A 19,121-nucleotide genomic window follows, 5' to 3' on the forward strand; every position below is an offset into this window, starting at 1 on the left:
CCTCGTGTTGCAAAGCTCCAAGCTGGACATCGATTCCAAAGCTCGCTGCTACTCTAGTGACATCCCTACGAGAGAGAGAGAGGCTCTACCTTGGTAAACAACAAACACAACAACAACAACCACAACAACAACCACAACAACCACAACAACAATCACAACAACAACAATCACAACAACAACAATCACAACAACAATCACAACAACAATCACAACAACAACAATCACAACAACAACAATCACAACAACCACAACAACAATCACAACAACAACAATCACAACAACCACAACAACAACAACCACAACAACAACCACAACAATCACAACAACAACAACCACAACAATCACAACAACAATCACAACAACAACAATCACAACAACAACAACCACAACAACAATCACAACAATCAAAACAACAATCACAACAACCACAACAATCACAACAACAACAATCACAACCACAACAACCACAACAACAACAATCACAACCACAACAACAATCACAACAACAATCACAACCACAACAAGAACAACGAGAATTCATCACCTCAGATTTCAGAAAAAGCGTGGAGCGGGCAGCTTCCTGTTACCCCGTGACGTCACGCGGAAGCAGAAAGTGACATGACGTCACTTCCGGGATACAAGCCACGCCCCTCCCACAGATTCAGCAGTGACCATCGCGGAGGTGACGTCACGCACAAGAGCGCGGTGGAGGGGAAAACATTGGTGACATGACGTCACTAGCGAGGTTCACGTCGATGACGTCATGCTGAGTGGAGTTGAAGTTTATTTTGAGTCAATTTCCATTGCTCCATCTCTTGAACAGAGACCCCTTGGGTGGGTGAGCTCAGCAGCTACAATGTTTACATTATTGTGTGTACACAGTGTGTGTGTGTGTACACTGTGTGTGTGTACTGTGTGTGTGTGTACACTGTGTGTGTGTGTACACTGTGTGTGTACACTGTGTGTGTACACTGTGTGTGTGTGTGTGTACACTGTGTGTGTACACAGTGAGTGTGTGTACACAGTGTGTGTGTACACAGTGAGTGTGTGTACACTGTGTGTGTGTACACTGTGTGTGTGTGTACACAGTGAGTGTGTGTACACAGTGAGTGTGTGTAGACTGTGTGTATGTGTACATTGTGTGTGTGTAGACTGTGTGTACACAGTGAGTGTGTACACTGTGTGTGTGTACACTGTGAGTGTGTGTGTACATTGTGTGTGTGTACACTGTGTGTGTGTATACACTGTGTGTGTGTGTACACTGTGAGTGTGTGTACATTGTGTGTGTGTACACTGTGTGTGTATACACTGTGTGTGTGTGTACACAGTGAGTGTGTGTGTACATTGTGTGTGTGTACACTGTGCGTGTGTGTACACTGTGTGTGTGTACACTGTGTGTGTACACACTGTGTGTGTAGACTGTGTTCAGTGTGTACAGTTTGTAGACACTATGTGTGTGTACACAGTGAGTGTGTACACAGTGAGTGTGTACACTGTGTGTGTGTGTGTACACAGTGAGTGTGTACACAGTGAGTGTGTACACTGTGTGTGTGTGTGTACACAGTGAGTGTGTACACAGTGAGTGTGTACACTGTGTGGTGTGTACACAGTGAGTGTGTACACTGTGTGTGTGTACACTGTGTGTGTACACAGTGAGTGTGTACACACTGTGTGTGTAGACTGTGTAGACACCGTGTGTGTACAGTGTGTGTGTACACAGTGTGTGTACACTGTGTGTAGACTGTTTGTAGACTGTGTGTGTACACACTGTGTGTACGTACACTGTGTGTGTACACACACACTGTGTGTGTGTGTGTACACACACACTGTGTTTGTGTGTGTACACATTGTGTGTGTGTGTGTACACAGTGGGTGTGTACCTGTGTGTGTGTAGACTGTTTGTAGACTGTGTGTGTACACACTGTGTGTACGTACACTGTGTGTGGACACACACACTGTGTGTGTGTACACACACTGTGTGTGTACACACACACTGTGTGTGTAGACTGTAAGACACTGTGTGTGTGTATACACTGTGTTGTGTATACACTGTGTGTGTACACTGTGTGTGTGTATACACTGTGTGTGTGTATACACTGTGTGTGTACACTGTGTGTGTGTGTACACTGTGTGTGTGTATACACTGTGGTGTGTATACACTGTGTGTGTACACTGTGTGTGTGTACACTGTGTGTGTATACACTGTGTGTATACACTGTGTTGTGTGTGTATACTGTGACGGAGAATCAAACTCAGGTTGTCTGTTTTCATGGCGCACTGTTCTCAGCTTAACGTCAAGATGACATTTTTTATTTCGATGTAAAGCTTTCGTGAGTGCAGGGATTCATCTTCTTGGTTCTTTCGGTAAAGTCACGTAGAAGGGAAGTAATAAAATAAAAAATTAACATAATAAAATAATAAACTTTGATGTAAGCTTTCGTGAGTGCAGGGATTCATCTTCTTGGTTCTTTCGGTAAAGTCACGTATAAGGGAAATAAAATATAAAAATTAAACATAATAAAATAATAAACTTTTGATGTAAAGTTTTCGTGACTGCAGGGATTCATCTTCTTGGTTCTTTCGGTAAAGTCACGTAGAAGGGAAATAATAAAATAATAAAAATAAACATAATAAAATAATAAACTTTTGATGTAAAGCTTTCGTGACTGCAGGGATTCATCTTCTTGGTTCTTTCGGTAAAGACCTGTGCGTGACCTGAGAACGGCTGCTTGCGTTGTGGTCTAAACTTCGTGAGAATTGTATTTTATTATGTTTTATTTTATTATTTCCCTTCTACGTGACTTTAACGAAAGAACCAAGAAGATGAATCCCTGCAGTCACGAAAGCTTAAATCGAAATGTATAAATAACACATTTGGGTCGTTTGTTAGCCCATTACTCTATAATAAAGGTGGGTGTTTTGAGTTAGATCTCATAACCTTTTATGATGTTGACATAGCGAAAACATACGTGTTAAACTCACCCACTAATAGCTCACATTTTTTCAGAGGTTTTAAAAAAATGTATATTAAATATTATAATACGCTTTAGTTATTTCGGTAAAGTCACGTAGGTAAAAAAGGAAATTAAAATTATAAAAATAAAATAATAAAAATCACGACGTTTCGGAGGCAACACAAGTCTCCGTCATCAGGTGGGACTGTCGTGATTTTATTTTATTTTTATTTATTTTAATTAAATTTTTTACCTACTTGGTGACTTTACCTAAAGAACTAAAAGTATGAATCCTTGCAGTCACGAAAGCTTCAAATCTAGAAATATTATAATAAACTATTTTTTATTTGAAGCTTCGTGACTGCCGGAATCCATACTCTTTAGTTCTGTCGGTAAAGTTACGTGGGTCGAAAATTAAAACTGAAAATTAATAAATCACGACGTTTCGATCGCAAAACAAGCGATCGTCCTCAGGCGGAAACAAGTATAACCCGTTAAAACAAAGTTTTTCACTCTAAATCCTTTATATGCGTGGCGGCTAGAGTCCTCTCGTCCTCTGGTTGAGATGGCTGCCACCTATGGGTCCAGATAATTGCATAACACCATTAAGCAATTGGTAATTAAATATGATATTTTTGTCCTAAAAAGTGTCAAATTTGGAAAAAAAATTTCACGAACATTAATTGTCACGCACAACGAGTCTGTGTAGAAAATGTCAGCTGGATGGATCACGGGAAGTGGGTTAAAAAAAAACGACCAACCGCAAGATTTGGACGGTCGTAAGCAAGCAAGCAAGTGACTTAATATAAAGGATTTAAAAAATCATCCATCAGTGTGATATGTAATTTTTATTTTTATTTTCTACTTACGTGGCTTTACCCAAAGCACCAAAGAGTATATTATAATAAACCTTTTATGATAAAAAACACGATTTTTTTAATAATATAGTTTAAAATATATAATATACAGTATTATATAATATTAGGAGCCATCCATTTAGTACGTACGTATGAAGGGGGAGCGGGGATTAACCCAAATGTGTACGCTTGCGTATGTGGGGGTCTACTGACAACGTACACATAGGAAACGGGGGGGGGGGGGGGGATTGAAGCCTCGACGAGATGACGATTTGTCTATATTGGTCTTCAAATGAGCCCACAGTTCAGTGTCTCCAGCGGTCAGACGACAAGTCCTGCCGGGAGAAGTGGAACTGTGGCAGAGACGTCACTTCGTGTGCCACGTGCCCCTGACTGCAGCTGTCACGCAGCTCAGCAACATCAGTGGCCGAGGTACGTAACCTCATTCTTTAATGCAGCCGGCGGTGGACTATCTGTTTGCTTAAACACGTTTATATGATTGATCCTTGCTCGTTTCTGCGTGGATTAAATATCGGCCATTCTATAGGATTCGTGTGTAAAAAGTCCGCGTGCGAACGGGGAGTTGAGGAGGGGTCTCAAGTTTTGACAGATTTTTGCGTACCTACTAATGGATTGCCCCTTAATGGTTGTTTTATATTTCATATTATAATATTCAATATATAATACACCTTTTTTGTTAATACATTTTTTTTTACATTTGTTTTATATAATATAGTATTTTATTTTAATGGTTATATTACATTTACTATAACATAATGTTTAATATTACATTATAATAAACCATTTTTAAATATAAAAATTATTTATAAGTCTCCACTGAGCTACGTAGCTCTTTTTCAGAAGCGACCTGGCCACAAATGATGGTTCTACGAAGTTGGCTTATCACGTGGAAATGTATTGCAGCCAAATACCGGAGGACCCGGAGAAACATCCACACGATCACGGGGAGAGAGACACACAAACTCCAAATATACAGCAGCAGCAGGCATCGTCAGGGTCAGGATCGAACCCACGAACCTCCTGTATACCAGGCGAGGTAGTTAACATCTCCCAGCCACCACTGCGCCCACTCCTGACGGTGCTCGTTTAGAATCTCAATGCTTGACGTGTGATTACCGACGGCGATGTAAAGAGGGGGAGGCCTCCGTCCATTGCTGTATTGAGATGGTTGTGACGAAGATGATGATTGTGATGATGACGGTGGTGATGGCGGTGGTGATGGTCGTGATGGTTGTGACGAAGATGATGATTGTGATGATGACGATGGTGATGGCGGTGGTGATGGTCGTGATGGTTGTGATGATGACGATGGTGATGGCGGTGGTGATGGTCGTGATGGTTGTGACGAAGATGATGATTGTGATGATGACGGTGGTGATGGTTGTGACGAAGATGATGGTTGTGATGATGACGGTGGTGATGGTTGTGACGAAGATGATGGTTGTGATGATGACGATGGTGATGGCGGTGATGGCGGTGGTGATGGTTGTGACGGAGGTGATGATTGTGATGATGACGGTGGTGATGGTTGTGATGAAGATGATGATTGTGATGATGACGGTGGTGATGGTTGTGACGAAGATGATGGTTGTGATGATGACGGTCGTGATGGTTGTGACGAAGATAATGGTTGTGATGATGACAGTGGTGATGGTTGTGACGAAGATGATGGTTGTGATGATGACGATGGTGATGGCGGTGGTGACGGTGGTGATGGTTGTGACGAAGATGATGGTTGTGATGATGACGGTCGTGATGGTTGTGACGAAGATGATGGTTGTGATGATGACGATGGTGATGGTTGTGACGAAGATGATGGTTGTGATGATGACGATGGTGATGGCGGTGGTGACGGTGGTGATGGTTGTGACGAAGATGATGGTTGTGATGATGACGATGGTGATGGCGGTGGTGATGGTCGTGATGGTTGTGATGATGACGATGATGATGGCGGTGGTGATGGTCGTGATGGTTGTGATGATGACGATGGTGATGGCGGTGGTGACGGTCGTGATGGTTGTGACGGAGGTGATGGTTGTGATGATGACGATGGTGATGGCGGTGGTGATGGTCGTGATGGTTGTGACGGTAGTGGTGTCCGGAGGAGTCGCACAACCGGAGCGCTGTGATGGAGAGCGGCGGCAGAGGGAGAGGAGAGGAGAGAAGAGGAATCCGTGCAGTTGCGGAGACCCTGAGGCAGTTCATCGTCAGGACAAGACTGGATGCAGCTAGACCAGCGCAAGTCCCAGAGGGAGACGGACGGGGCAGACTGGGAGGGCGGGGGGGGGAGCAGAGAGTCGTGGGGGGAGAGGGAGGCCGGGAGGCAGAGAGACGTCGACGCGAGGCAGAGGTGGTCGGCGGATAGATACTTGTGGGAGTGGGAGGTGGCCGCATCGAGGGTAGAGGGAGTGCGGTTGAACGGAGAATACGTAAACAGGGGACGAGAGGTCACGGAGAGGACGGGACGGGAAAGAGAGGGGCGTGGGGGGAGGGGCGGTGGCGGGGGCGGACGGGCAGAGAGAGGAGGAAGCGGTGGTGGGGGGGGGTCAGAGCGGTGGGGGGGTGGAGAGGACTCCGAGGGGCGCCCCAACGAGGGAAAGTTTGCAACGGCCAGCGAGGGACGTTGGCCCAGTCGCCAGAGGAGATCAAGGCGGGCGACGGGATGCAGGTGGGAGGCCCAGGAGTTGGTGAGGGAGGGAGGAGGAGGGGGTGAGGAGGGTGGTTGGCACGACGCTGCGTTACGATCCCGGCAAGCTGGGTTCGATTCCCTCTCGTGGCCAACAACACCGTCAGTGACGATTATCTGAACTGGTTCTGGGCATCCCCTAGGTCAGGGGTCGGCAACCTACGGCTCCGGAGCCGCATGCGGCTCTTTACGGGCTGCTTCTTGACGATGAGTACGTATGTACTCAGATGCATTGCGGCTCTTGAAATACTGAATTTGTACCGAATTGGAAAGAAATGGCTCTTCTTGTTATTTTGGTTGCCGACCCCTGCCCTAGGTCGACTCGTCCTCAAATGAGTACCTGGTGCGGTGTGTCGTGAACATCGCCACTGGGGAGACAAAGGCAGCCGGGCGTGGTGTTGGTCACCCTTCCCCTCGTGTGCCGTGCTGGCCTTTATGGGTGCTTGCCAACAGCACTTACCTCAACAGTCTGTTAAGGCTATTCGTGGGGTCTTTGTCTTTGTGAGCGAGTGAGCGAGTGTGTGAGTGAGTTTGTGGGGAGCGGTCGTGTCGTGTTTAGCGCTGCGATATGAACCCGGCGATCCGAGTTCGATTCCCGCTCGTGGCCAACACCGGTGGTGATTTATCTGAGCCAGTCCCGGCGCCTTCCCTTGGTCAACTCGGCCTCAAATGAGGACCTGGTGCAGCGTGTAAACGTCACGACTAGGTGAGACAAAGGCAGCCGGGCGTGGTGCTGGCCACCCATCCCCTCGCGTGCCACAGTGCCGGCCTTCGTAGGTGCTCGCAAAAAAGCACTCGCCCCCCCACAGTCTGTTAAGGCTACAAGGAAGTGGGGATCTTTTGTCTTTGTTACCATGTTATTAAAATATCTTCACGTAGATTGTTTTCACTAGGAACCTGAACACACGTGATAGCTTAACGAAGTGGCTTGTCATTATCACGTGAAACTTCACGGTAGCCAAAGAGTCTAAAAGCGTGACATTGATTTTGGAGAGATAAACCGGAGGACCCCTTGAAAAATCCACTTGAGCACGGGGACAGAGAGACGCAAACTCCAAATATACAGCAGGCGCAGGGTCGAGATAGAAACTACGACCTGTATACCAGACGACGTAGTTAACATCTCCTATCCTCCATGATGAGAGAGACTGACGCTCAAACTCCAAATATACAGCAGGCGTCAGGGTCGGGATCGAACCCACGAACTCCTGTATACCAGGCGGGGTAGTCGGCATCTCCTAGCCACTATGAACGTTGAGACTTATAAGGGCACGGTGACCAATAAGGTCTGAATCGGTCTGTGATAAGGTAGACACTGATAAGCGGTTGACAACTATGTGAATTGGCACGTTTTGTTTCCATGACATCCTCGGTGGTCTACCGATCTGGCAATTGCCAGCGAAGTTGAGTTCACATTTAATCGGCTTCATTCTTCTGAATTGCATTGTGTTTATTGTTAATAAAGATGGATACACGTGTGTGAATCTAAGGATCTCTAAATTTGTCTACTAGCGGGTAGTATCCGGCATTGCCCGGGGGAAAAATATATTTCATAACTTGTCTTAAAAACATAACATATACATACACAAGCGTAATAAAGGTCGTTGAGACAACTCCTGGAATTCAGTATTTTTTATTAAGTTTCTTTCACAGCTTCTCACTATGTTCCTCTGCTCTATAGCTCCTTCACGCTGTTGGCAGACAACGTGAGAGAGAGGGAGAGAGAGAGAGAGACTGCCGCAGCCCGCCACGTGGCAGGCTCCGGACGTCCGCACCAGCCACGTGGCTTCCACCTTCGTTCCTCCAAGCTCTGACCACGTGCTGTCCGTCTCCCCCCCTTTCAATCAATGGCCCACATGATGCCTCGCAGCCAATCCTCAGCCACATCCCTGGAACCTTCCAGAGCCCACTCTTTGGCCCCAGGACCACGCCCCTAACTCGACTTCCCATTGGTTGTGGGCTGAGGCCAGCAGAGCCAATCATTATCATCTAGGTGTAACCCATTTATCATCCAGGTGTAACCTCACATTACACAAGTACTAAGCTATTGTGAAAGGCCGGCGTTCCATTTGACTATTTGCCCATCAACAAAATGTAAAGAGGCTTGAAGAAGTCCTGAATTAAAAAGGAATAGAAAGTGGCGGGTAGGTAAATAGTTGATCTAAAAGGTTTCCGAAAATTGTCGACCCCCCCCCCACCCCTTCAAAAATGTGTTTTACCCCTCCGTAGGCATATATACCTACACACCCTACATACAATAGAGTGAGAAGTATCTAGTGACTATAGTAGTATCCGGCTCTCCAATAGTATCTGTCTCTACAGACTGTATATTAGTATCTATTGACCCTACAGTAGTATCTACTGACTACATAGTAGTATCTACTGACTCTATAGTAGTAACTACTAACTCTATAGTAGCATCTGCTAACTCTATATTAGTATATAGTGACGCTGCAGTAGTTTCTACTGACTGCCGTAGTATCTACGGACTCTATAATAGTGTAGTGGGTTCCAGCTGAGTCGCAGACGTTCCTTTTAGAGGCAACACATGTATTTGTAACACGTAACACAAAGGGGTAACTGCCCCTTCACCAGATACAGCTGAGGGTGTTGACCACCTAGCGAACTACACTATACAGAGGAGTTACAGCTACCCTCTCACTCGGGTCTGCGACCACGTGTTGATGCCTCGTAGGACGTAGACCTTCCAGCTTGAGACGTAGAGATTCCAGCTTGTAGAATGCAGCGACCACGGTCCCTCCCAGGAACCCACCTTATATCCCCCCACGGGTCGGGCTTGGTTCTTAATTGGAGTGAGTGTACTGGCAGTTTACAATGTAGACTGTAGCCTGGTTATTAAATTTGGTGAGTGTACTGGCAGTCTATAATGTAGACTGTAGCATCGCAGCTCGTGGCGATGCGTGTGTATACGAGTGTGCGAAGTGTAGCGGGTAGCGCTACGAACCTGGCGATCCGGGTTCGATTCGCGCTCGCCGGCAAACACCGGTGACGATAATCTGAACCGGTCCTGGGCCTCCCCTAGGTCGACTCAGGCTCAAATGAGTACCTGGTGCAGTGTGTAGTGAACATCGTCACTAGGGAGGCGGCCGGGCGTGGAGTTGGCCACCCACCCCCTCGTGTGCTGTGCCGGCCTTTATAGGTGCTCGCTAACAGCATTTGCCCCCTACAGCCTTCATGCTGCACCGTGTGGCAGCGTCTCCCGGGGCAGCATCCCTGTCAGCTCCTGCGTGTGCACGCGTGTGTGTGTGAATGTGTGAATGTGTGTGAGTACGTGAAAGTGTGTGTGAGTGTGTGTGTGTCCTGGATGAATGGGTGGTGGTCGCGGGTTGCTGAGGAGATAGAGTCTGCCTCAGTGGCCCGCGATCACAAATCACTACTTAACTCCATCAAAAAAGTAACCTGCAGCGCCACACCTATTACCATCATTAGGTGAGAAAACGGTGATCCAATTTCCGACCCTCAGGAACAGGTTTGCAGATTTGCTGAGCATTTCTGTGAGGTCCTGGGGAAGGGGAAATCCCTCAGCCAGGAAAACATCATGGCACAAAGTGGGGATAACCCTGCTGAGGCTGCCGTGCCTCAAATATTGGAAGAGGTCACCCCCTGTGAGTGGCTGGCTGAGGTGCCGTCTGTTGAGGAAGTACTGAAGGCGATCCGGAGTCTGAGACCAGGAAAGGCACCGGGCAGAGATGATCTCCCAAGCGAAATGCTGAGGGAGGGTGGCGTTTGTGCACAGACTGCCCTATATGACATCATAACAACAGTCTGGACCACTGGACGGGTTCTGCAAGATTGGAAGGATGCCCTGGTGGTCCCCCTCTTTAAGAAGGGGGACCGCACAGACTGTAACAACTACAGGGGCATCTCACTCCTCAGTGTGCCGGGAAAGGTCCTGGCAAGGATTATTCAACATCGCCTTGCTAGGCAAGCTGAGGAGAGGCTTGCGGAGCCCCAATGCGGTTTCAGGAAAGGGCGGTCCTGCACAGATGGCATTTTTTCTGTCCGTCTGCTACAGCAAAGGTGTAGGGAATTCCAAAAAGACCTACATCTCTGCTTTATTGACCTGGTCAAGGCCTATGATACCATCAGTAGGACTGGGCTCTGGGTTGTTCTTCGTGCTTTCGGAGTCCCTGACCCTCTGCTCACGATCATTAAGGACCTTCATGATGGTGAGCGGGCCCGGGTAAAACTACGTGGCCGGGAGTCGGAGCCTTTCCCTGTACACCTTGGGGTGCGACAGGGATGTCCTCTGGCTCCCACATTATTTAACATCTATTTTGACCGCGTAGTTCGTGAAGCCTTCAATAGCTGTACCGGGGGAATTTCCATTTGGTACAGATATAATGGGAGGCTGATCGATGCCCGGGTGCGATCAAGGGATGGCTCCCTATTGGTCAACCACGTTATGTATGCCGATGATTTGGTAATAGCTGCTCATTCAGAAGAGGAGTTGGAGACGCTGCTGCTGAGACTGGAGCGTGCCACTAAGAGGTGGGGCCTTACCATCAGCCCCACCAAAACTAAGCACCTGCCTGGGTATTTTGTACCATCGGACACTCCACCCCCACAACTCCCAATTGGTGATGGGGCAGTTGTGGAGAGAGTGGAGAGTTTCCCATACCTGGGCAGTGTGCTTATGACCGGCTCCAGTTTATCAGCAGAGGTCTCACTCCGAATCAGTCGAGCGGCAATATCTTTTCATCGGTTGCGTAACGCTGTGTGGAAGCTACCTGGTCTGTCGCTCCGCACGAAGCTTCAGGTCTTCTCGGCCACAGTCATTCCCTCCCTTCTCTACGCTTGCGAAAGTTGGACCCCCCTTAATGGAGCATCTTCGCCGGTTGGAAACATTTAGGCTGGCCTGCCTACGATCCATCCTGGGTTTAACCAGGCTGGATTGTGTGAGGAACTCACAAATCCTTGAAAGATCTGGGCAAAGTCCCATCGGTGAGCTCCTCCGGCAGGCAAGGCTGCGTTGGCTGGGTCATGTAGCCCGCATGCCCAGCCACATGCCTAAACAGCTTTTGTTCGGCCGGATCGAGGGGGCTAAACGGGCACGGCACGGGCTAGAGAAGAGATGGAGTGATGTGGTACAGGAGGACGTGGAGCTGAGTGGACTTGCCGATGACTGGTACCAGCAGTGTCAAGATCGGCCTCTGTGGAGGAGGCTCGTGAAGGACTCTACTGGGCAGTTGGAGGCAGTCGCCCTCCAACAACAACGGAGGGCGGAGGAGCGACGCTCACAACAACGAGCGGAGCGCCGGGTGGCTAAAGCACAGCAAGTTGGCACAGTAGGGGGCACAGGTGGTGCATCAGCCAGTCATCTCAGTCATCTTGGTCAGTCGACCCGTGGCACCTGGGTCTGCCCCGTGACCTCCTGCCAGCGGGCATTCGACACTTCACGTGGCCTCAAGGTGCACATGGCCTGGCACAAGCGTCGTGGTGAAGTCACCGCCACTTAGTGGCGAATGGCGATTGTTGTTGTCCGGCAAAACAACCCCCTACCTCGTTCGTGCCGGACAGCAACGCTGTGATGGGCAGTGCCGTGGGGGGAGGGCCAACTTAAATTCGCCATTCCCCTCATGGCGTTTGTAAACACCGCAGCGGCCAAATGGGGGCTCTGGTCAGGTGTGAGGGGCTGGTAATCTCTCCACCTTCAATTCATGACCACAAAGCGACCTGCAAAATATCTAATTCAGCTTGTCCCGGAGGAGCCGTGGGGACAGGCACTTATGACGTCTACTGGCCAAACCCCATTTGGCGGAGCCAGGAGACTGAATCCTTACCCTCGGGGCTCCTCCAGAAACAATAAAAAACCACTGCGGGTGGCCACGTGGAATGTTCGAACGCTCACTGCGGAGGAGAGTATGCCACCCCTCTGTCGGGAGCTGGACCAGTACCGCCTGGATCTCTGTGGTATTCAGGAGGTCCGGTGGACCGGCTCAGGCTCCTGCCACCATGAGGGGTGGACAGTCCTCTTCTCGGGGCATGAGACTGCCAAACAACAGGGTCTGGCTCTTCTGAACAAAACAAGGGGTTGCGGGAGCGTGGTGGTGAGGTGTGGGAAGCTGTAAGCCCCAGGCTACTGTGGGCTCGCCTTCCCATCAACCAGAGGCGAGGAGTGGTGGTCGTGGTTACTTATGCCCCCACTGAAGACGAACATCCGTGGAGGGATGCAGGCAAGGCCGATGAGTCAGATGCCTTCTATGACCTGTCACAGGTGTTAGCTAAAGTGGCCCCTCGGGATAGAGTCATCTTGTTGGGCAACTTCAATGCCCGAGTTGGTCATGATACTGGCACTTGGCCTGCAGTGATTGCACCATAAACTCAACACTGCCCATACACTCAACACTGCACTATAGACTCAACACTGCCCATAGACTCAACACTGCCCATAGACTCAACACTGCCCATAGACTCAACACTGCACCATAGACTCAACACTGCCATAGACTCAACACTGCCCATAGACTCAACACTGCCCATAGACTCAACACTGCCCATAGACTCAGCACTGCCCATAGACTCAACACTGCCCATAGACTCAACACTGCCCATAGACTCAACACTGCCCATAGACTCAACACTGCACCATAGACTCAACACTGTCCATAGACTCAACACGTGCCCATAGACTCAACACTGTTACCCATAGACTCAACACTGCTACCCATAGACTCAACACTGCACCATAGACTCAACACTGTTACCCATAGACTCTACACTGCCCATAGACTCAGCACTGCACCATAGACTCAACACGTGCCCATAGACTCAACACGTGCCCATAGACTCAACACTGCACCATAGACTCAACACTGCTCATAGACTCAACACGTGCCCACAGACTCAGCACTGCACCATAGACTCAACACTGTCCATAGACTCAATACGTGTCCATAGACTCAACACTGCACCATAGACTCAACACTGTCCATAGACTCAATACGTGTCCATAGACTCAACACTGCCCATAGACTCAACACGTGCCCACAGACTCAGCACTGCACCATAGACTCAACACTACCCATAGACTCAACATTACACATAGACTCACACTGCCCATAGACTCAACACGTGCCCACAGACTCAGCACTGCACCATAGACTCAACACTGCACCATAGACTCAACACTGCCCCCCCTGCACCCCCCGCACCCCCCTGTACCCCTCCTCCTCACCCAGCAGTAGATAGAGTCTACCCTACGCGATGTTGACTCTAGACGTGGGTATTGCGCAACGCATTCCATGATTGTGAAACTTAAATCCGCACAGCTCAGCGGGAACCATCGACTATTCGCCAGAGTCGAGCCAGCCCTTGGCAAGGGGCGTGTTGAGTCAACAGGGCTGAGTCTACACGGAGCCCTGGACACAGACGCTGCTGCAGTCAAGCTGCTGGGTGCTGGCTGGGTTCTTGCTGGGCAACTGCTGCTCCACCATTGCTGTGGTGCTGGGACTGACACCTCACCAGGCAAGCCTCTCATCACCACCACCTCCACCTCATCCTCCTGCTGTGTGGGTGAGTGAGCGAGCGAGTGGGGGGTGAGTGTGTGCGTGTAGGCCTCGGCAAGGTGGAGGTTAAAGGGAAAAGCAGCGATTCTAGATTTGAAGTTTTCGTGACTGCAAGGGTTCATACTCTTAGCGGGTTGTTTTTCGGTAAAATCGCGTCGGTAAAAAAAAGAAAAAACATTATAATGAAATAAAAATACATCGACTTATTTTCACGTATTATTATTTTACTTTTCTTATTTAACCTACGTGACTTTACCGAAAAAAACTTAAGAGTAAGAAAAACAATGAGCCTACTTTTACCCTTACCAATAATCCGATTACAGGGTAATTACTGGGGTACTACTACACGTGCACAAGGTGTATAGCGGTACATGCTGTAGGTAGAGCGCTTTGTTCATATAGATACTCTCGATGATTCCAATTTTACACGTTGTTGTTGTTGTCGTTGTTGTATCCTCAAATCTTGAAAGTCAATTTTAACCCACTTCCCAATGTGGCATCGACTGCAAACTTGGTATACTTACGTCATACTGATGACAACACTATATTCTATCATTAAAACTAAAAAAATATATATTTTAAAACATTCTTTTGGAAATGTTATGTTTCGGCTTGGGTCGAATTGTCCACGCTCAACTAACGTTGGCTGTAATTGGCCACGGTGAATGCATTTATGATACGTAGCTTGAGCGATTTTATTTACTACTACACACTAATATACACTACACTATACACTACACGCTAAACTATACACTACACTATTACTATACACTACACTATACACTACACTATACGCTACACTATACACTACACACTAATATACACTACACTATACAGTATACACTACACTATGATACGTAGCTTGAGCGATTTTATTTACTACTACACACTAATATACACTACACTACACACTACACTATTACTATACACTACACTATTACTATACACTACGCTATACACTACACTACACACTACACTAAACTCTACACTACACTATTACTATACACTACGCTATACACTACACTATACACTACACTATACACTACACTATACAGTATACACTACACTATGATACGTAGCTTTAGCGATTTCATTTCAATGTTACCACGATACGATACGTTCAATGCATGCTAAAAGTTTATTTTTCTAGCAGATAGGATTGTTTCCTGAACAAACTTCATATTAATTTGCAGTTCATATAGGTAGGCTAAGAATTACCTTGGTTTTTTTACTTTAAATGTTACTGTGCAATACAGTCTTGTAATTAATAAGCACACAGGATATAGTCTATACAGTACGCTACTGTAACTTGCTCTGTTTTGCTAGATTATCACCAAGACTCCTGGCTAGGCTAGAGGCCATCTTCGACTTACGATATTTTCGACTTACGATGATAGGGTCGTCGTGACACATCTCCATCGTAAATAGAAGTGACATTCAGATCGACATCACGTGCCACCCTCCATCTGCACTGCTCCTTCTGCTGCTGCTGAGTTCAACAACTCGGCAGAACCAGCGTCACCGCCACGCAAAGTAGAGGAAAGGTAAAACCATCATTGACATGTTTTTATAAATACATATTCAACTTAACTAATTCGTTATCTATATACAGATAACATGAAAACACGATATTGTTTATCGATATACAGATACAGCTAAACTACGTGTTATCCATATACAGATAAAACTAAACTAGATTTAATCGGTATACAGATAATTGATATACTCTTAGGTTTTTTTCGGTAAAACTACGTAGGTAAGAAAAGTTATAAAATTTATAATAAACGAAAAATAACTCAATTGTGATGTAATTTAGTTATTTTTCATTTATTATAATATTTTTCTTATTTTTTCCTACGTGACTTTACCGAAAAAACCTAAGAGTATGAATCCTTGCAGTTACGAAAGCTTCAAATCTCAAAGAAAATTTCGTATTTTAAAATCCTTTATATTAAGTTCACTTGCTTGCGCGCTTATGACCGTGCAAATCTTTCGGTCGTTTTTTAACCCACTTCCCGTGATCCAATCGAGCTGACATTTTGCACACAGACTCGTTGTGCGTGACAATTCATTTTCGTGAAAAAAAAATTCCAAAATTTTCCACTTTTTAGGAAAAAAACAATTATCAACATGAATAAAACAGAGGGGACGAAAGGGGAAAAACATATATTTTTTTATTGTGAGTTTATTTAAGAAGTCTGTACATAAGCCAGGTTTTCATCATGCTACATGTAGCCCCAGTGGCCTAATAGATAAGGCACTGGCCTCCTAAGCCAGGGATTGTGGGTTCGAGTCCCACCTGGGGTTGCTGAGAAAAAGCTGTTCATTTTGTAAAATCAAAAAGTCAAGTTAACGAATCTGATAATGAAAAGCCAAAATGGCGCTGTGCCTATAGAAGAGAGTTTTAAAACAGTGTTCAGTTATACTCTTTGGTTCTTTCGGTAAAGTTACGTCGGTATAGTGTCCATCATCAGGTGATGATGATGGATGCTTGTGTTGATGATAGACGCTTGTGTTGAGCCCGAAACGTCGTGATTTATTTTATTTTACACCTACGTGAATTTACCGAAAGAACCAAAGTGTATGGATTCCTGAAGTCACGAAAGCTTCTAATCAAGAGAGCTTTAAACATTCTAGATTTGAAGCTTTCGTGACTGCAAGGATTCTTATTCTTAGGTTTTTTTCGGTAAATTCACGTAGGTAAAACATTAAAATTTATAAAAGTAAAATGTAACTTTTTTTTACTTTTATTAATTTTAATGTTTTACCTACGTGACTTTACCGAAAAAACCTAAGAATAAGAGTTTTAAACAGTGTACTTTGGTGACAATTATCAACATTGATAAAGCAGAGAATAAAAGGGGAAAATACATATCCATTTCTATTATTATTAAATCCTTTATATTCAGTTCACTTGCTTGCGCGCTTACGACCGTGCAAATCTTTCGGTCGTTTTTTAACCCACTTCCCGTGATCCAATCGAGCTGATATTTTGCACACAGACTCGTTGTGCGTGACAATTTATTTTCGTCAAACATTTTTTCAAAAATTTTCCACTTTTTAGGGAAAAAAAATTTCACTAACACAATCGTATATTTTTCCTAAACACAGAAAATTATTCAAGAAAACAACAAAAATGTACAATATAAACAATCATACAAAAACTGAAAACCTTATAATCCTTATATACGACTTCCCTTATATTTAATTTAAAATACCAATGTGATAAAAATGAAACTCTTACTCAAAAAAAACAGAAATGAATAATAAAATAAAACCGATGCCCCACATATAAAGGATTTATAGTGTAAAACTTTGTTTTTACTTTGAGCGTATCGTGCTTTTGTATTGAATGTTCTCATGTCCTGACCCCGTGACCGTCCTCGGCGTTTGTGTAAAATAACTTGATAGCTCACCGGAATGAAGACCTTCATCTGTATTTCTAAAACACCTCAATGCTTTTAGATTTGAAGCATTCGTGACTGCAACGATTCATACTCTTAGGTTTTTTCGGTAAAGTCAAGTAGGGAAAAATAAATATTAAATAATAAAATAATGAAAATAATAAAATTATTTAAATTATATAAAATAGTCTAATAATTATCATTTTATTTCTATAATTTCTATCATTTTATAATTTATTTATTACTATTTATTTTCCCCTACGTGACTGAAATTCGCTGCCTGGATGGCTTTTAGTAGACAAACAACACGTCACAGATGTTCCATTGTAAGACCCCAAAATCTCCCTCCCATCCTTCCCCCTCCTGCCGCCCCTCCCTCTCCTACTCCCCCCTCCCTCTTGCTCCTCCCCCCTCCCTCCCACCCCTCCCTCCCTCCTCCCCTCCCTCCCCCCCTCCCTCCCACCCCTCTCTCACCTCCCTCCCTCCTCCCCTCCCACCACTCCCTCCCTCTCTCCCTCCCACCCCTCTCTCCCTCTATCCCTCGTCCCCTCCCCCCCTCCCTCCCACCCCTCTCTCACCTCCCTCCCTCCCACCCCTCTCTCCCTCCCCTCCCTCCCTCCTCCCCTTCCTCCCTCCCCCCCTCCCTCCCACCCCTCTCTCACCTCCCTCCCACCCCTCCCTTCCTCCCTCCCCTCTCCCTCCCCTCCCTCTTCTCCTCCCCTCCTAGCCAAGTGAAGGAAGCCCCCCCCCACCCCGATGGCGTCTTCTTTCTCCACCACCACCGCCGCCCCCCACCTCGTGGTGGCGTCTCTGCTGCTGCTGCTGCAGCTCGGCGCTCTTTGTGAGCAGCCCCTCGTCCTGCCCCTTGACCGTGAGTAGCAAACACCCCCCCCCCCTCCCGTTAAGCAGCTGATACCCCCCCCCTACAGCACCTAAGGTCCATCTTCTTGATTCTTTCGGTAAAGTCACGTAGAAGGGAAATAATAAAATAATGAAAATAAAATATTTTATGTTTTTAATAATAAAAATTAAAAATGTAATTTCGATGTAAAGCTTTCGTGACTGCAGGGATTCATCTTCTTGGTTCTTTCGGTAAAGTCACGTAAAAGGGAAATAATTAAATAATAAAAATAAAACATAGTAAAATAATTCTCACGACGTTTCGGCCACAACGCAAGCAGAAGACCAGGTCTGTCGGGGAGACAGCGTCAGATACTGTCTCCCCGACAGACCTGGTCTTCACCTGAGGACGGCTGCTTGCGTTTAACCAATAAGATGAATCCCTGCAGTCACGAAAGCTTTAAATCGAAACACCTAAGGTCTTCGCTCATTTACCAGCTTCACATTCCCTATTGTTGTACAAACACTGGAGGAAGGGCCTTTGCTATTGATGCCCCCAGGGTCTGGAATGCTGTCGCCAATAAACTGCAATTTGAATCTCTACCTATGAGATCTTCACTCAAAACTGCTCTAGAGGAGTTGTACACCCCTAACTGCCACTGCAATTTAGTGGCCTAAAATACAATGTTTCGCTCCAGATGATCGCTGCAAAGTATGATCTGTGTTTTGATTTAGTGCGCTGATCTTAAAGGTGCATTGAAAAATGTTGACACTCCGACTGATGCTCCTCCTGCTGTTGTGGAGTGACCCATGCAGCCAGCTGTGGCTGC

General features: G+C 46.3%; 1 non-coding gene across 1 annotated transcript; it reads left to right on the top strand.

Annotated features, from left to right (window-relative positions):
• Positions 1 to 16,281: 16,281 nt before the first annotated feature.
• TRNAR-CCU (transfer RNA arginine (anticodon CCU)) lies at positions 16,282 to 16,354 on the top strand. The gene has a single exon. It is a non-coding gene; the product is annotated as a tRNA-Arg (tRNA).
• The last annotated feature ends 2,767 nt before the right edge of the window (positions 16,355 to 19,121 follow it).

This window comes from Lethenteron reissneri, unplaced genomic scaffold (assembly GCF_015708825.2).
Source record: "Lethenteron reissneri isolate LAM-NWPU_2019-01 unplaced genomic scaffold, ASM1570882v1 scaffold_1502, whole genome shotgun sequence".
NCBI classification, from domain to species: Eukaryota; Metazoa; Chordata; class Hyperoartia; order Petromyzontiformes; family Petromyzontidae; genus Lethenteron; species Lethenteron reissneri.